Genomic DNA, 2,370 nt, shown 5'->3' with positions numbered 1-2,370 from the left:
ATATATTTTCTTCTTTTAAATTCCATTGTGTTAAACAGCATTTTCTTAGTTTTTCAAAGGCCCTAAAATTTCATTAGGGTGTTATTCCATTTCAGTCCAATTAGTCTAAAACTTACTGATTATACAGCAATTCAATTTTGATATTAGCTACCAGAGATAGGGAAATTCTTACAAATTAAATAGTACAGTTCTTCAAAAAACTGATGACAATCACACACTTCAGTGTCATTAGTGATTGCTGCACTTCTGGCTGACTGGCTATAAATTTGGAGGTTTCCATGACCCTCTCAGATTCTATAATTTGCTAGAATGATTCATAAGTTAGAAAAGTACTGAGGATTCTGGGAAAAATGGTGGAGTGAGAGATGTCCCCAGATCTCTCCCTTTGAAACAATAAGCTGAACATCTAAAACTCAACAAAAGCCTACAGCCATACTACCCTGAACAAACCCAATTCCATCTGATCTTGGAAGCTAAGCAGAGTTGAGCCTGGTTAGCACTTGGATGGGAGACTACCTAGGGCTCTCATCAAAAACAAATTTCAATGACCCGTATCAGTTTTCCTCTCTAGAGTAGTATGTGTAACTACAAAAACAGCATCCATTTAATGATATATAATTTCTACTCTTAGGACACATTTCTGTTTCTTATTGACCTTTTATCTTCTTTTCCCCCTACAACAATGAAGATTCCAAACAAGAAAGGCCATTTTTAAAATGTTTTCTTGAATCCATAAGAACAAACATCCTATACACATTATTTCAAGGAACAGTCACCACCACCCTGTGAGACAGATACACTTGTTTTCACCATTTTATAGAGAAGCAAAGTGAGGCACAAAGAGGTGCAATAGCTGGTGGCCCAGCAGGTGAGCAGCAGGGTTGAGCTTTTCACCCAAGTCCATAGGAGTTAGGAACTGGCATCTTCTGGGGTAGTCCACTGTGTTCTCCTTCAAAGCACCCCTCCTCTGAAATATGCATGCTACTTTTCCACCAGAGGCTTGCGCCATAGCCTAGAGATGCCAAAGTACCATGCGTACCATAGGTGTAAAAAATAATAAAAAAAAAAAAATAAAATAAGGAATTGTAAGCTGACAAGTCCCTTGCAATCAGTAAGGTCAACCAAAGGTTGCCTTGCCTAAAAAAAAAAAAAAAAAAAAAGAACAAAAAATAAAAAATAAAACTCAACAAAAAACATCTAAACTGCACACCAGCACATCTGAGCATGGGATCTGTGCATAAGAGCTACCATAGGTCAGAACTCTGGTGTTGGGCAGCCTCTGGAAGCTGAGCTGCCAGGGCTCTCTACAGAGGGAGGGAGAGGGGAAGAGGTGGGGCGAGTTCACTGATCAGCCTTGCCTGGGAAAGTGTGAGTACCACACAGCTGGTGGCAGGGCTCAGTCATCTGGGCAGAAAGCAGAGAAGCAGGCAGAAAAACAAAAGTTGATTTTACCGACCGTGGTTGCAGAACTGAGGCTAAGCTGCAGCCCCTAACCCCCAACCCAGAAGGCCCTCGTAATAGTAACCACACACCAAAGATTCAGAAATATATAACATAAAACAAGAAGAATTAGAGGGAAAACCCACAAAAGCCAACCAAAATAAAGAAAACAGAAACACAAGGACAAGGAAGCAATGGAAACACAGAGCTACCAGAAAGCAAAAGATAAAATGGCTATAAGAAGACCTCATATTTCAATAATCACCCTAAATGTAAATGGACTGAACTCACCAATCAAAAGTACAGAGTTGAAGAATGGGTCAAAAAATACAACCCAGCATATGCTGCCTCCAGGAGACACATTTCAGCTCCAAAGACAAATATAGACTCAAAGTGAAAGGGCAGAAAATGATATTGAAAACATATGGCATTCAAAGAAAATTGGGAGTAGCTGTACTAATATCAGATGAAACAGACTTCAAAATAAAAAAGGTAAAGAAAGATACTGAGGGACACTTCATAATCATAAAGGGAATCATGCACCAAGAAGACATAACATTTATTAATATGTATGCTCCCAACCAGGGAGCCCCGAAATATGTAAAACAATTACTATCAGAACTAAAGGGAGAAACAGATCAAAACATTATCATTGTAGGGGACTTAAATACCCGACTGTCGGAGATGGACAGATCATCCAAACAGAAAATCAATAAGGAAATAACATCCTTAAATGACACATTAGTCCAACTGGACGTAATTGACATTTACAGAGCCTTCCATCCCAAAACAGCTGCTTATACGTTCTTCTCTAGTGCACATAGAACATTCTCAAGAATCGACCACATACTGGGACACAGAGATAGCCTCAACAGATATAAGAGGGTTGAAATCATACCAATCATATTCTCTGATCATAATGCTTCGAAA

The sequence above is a fragment of the Pteropus alecto genome, unplaced genomic scaffold (assembly GCF_000325575.1).
Source record: "Pteropus alecto unplaced genomic scaffold, ASM32557v1 scaffold76, whole genome shotgun sequence".
Taxonomy (NCBI): Eukaryota; Metazoa; Chordata; class Mammalia; order Chiroptera; family Pteropodidae; genus Pteropus; species Pteropus alecto.
The sequence above is the reverse complement of the archived record's forward strand: the minus strand, read 5'-3'. Positions refer to the sequence as shown.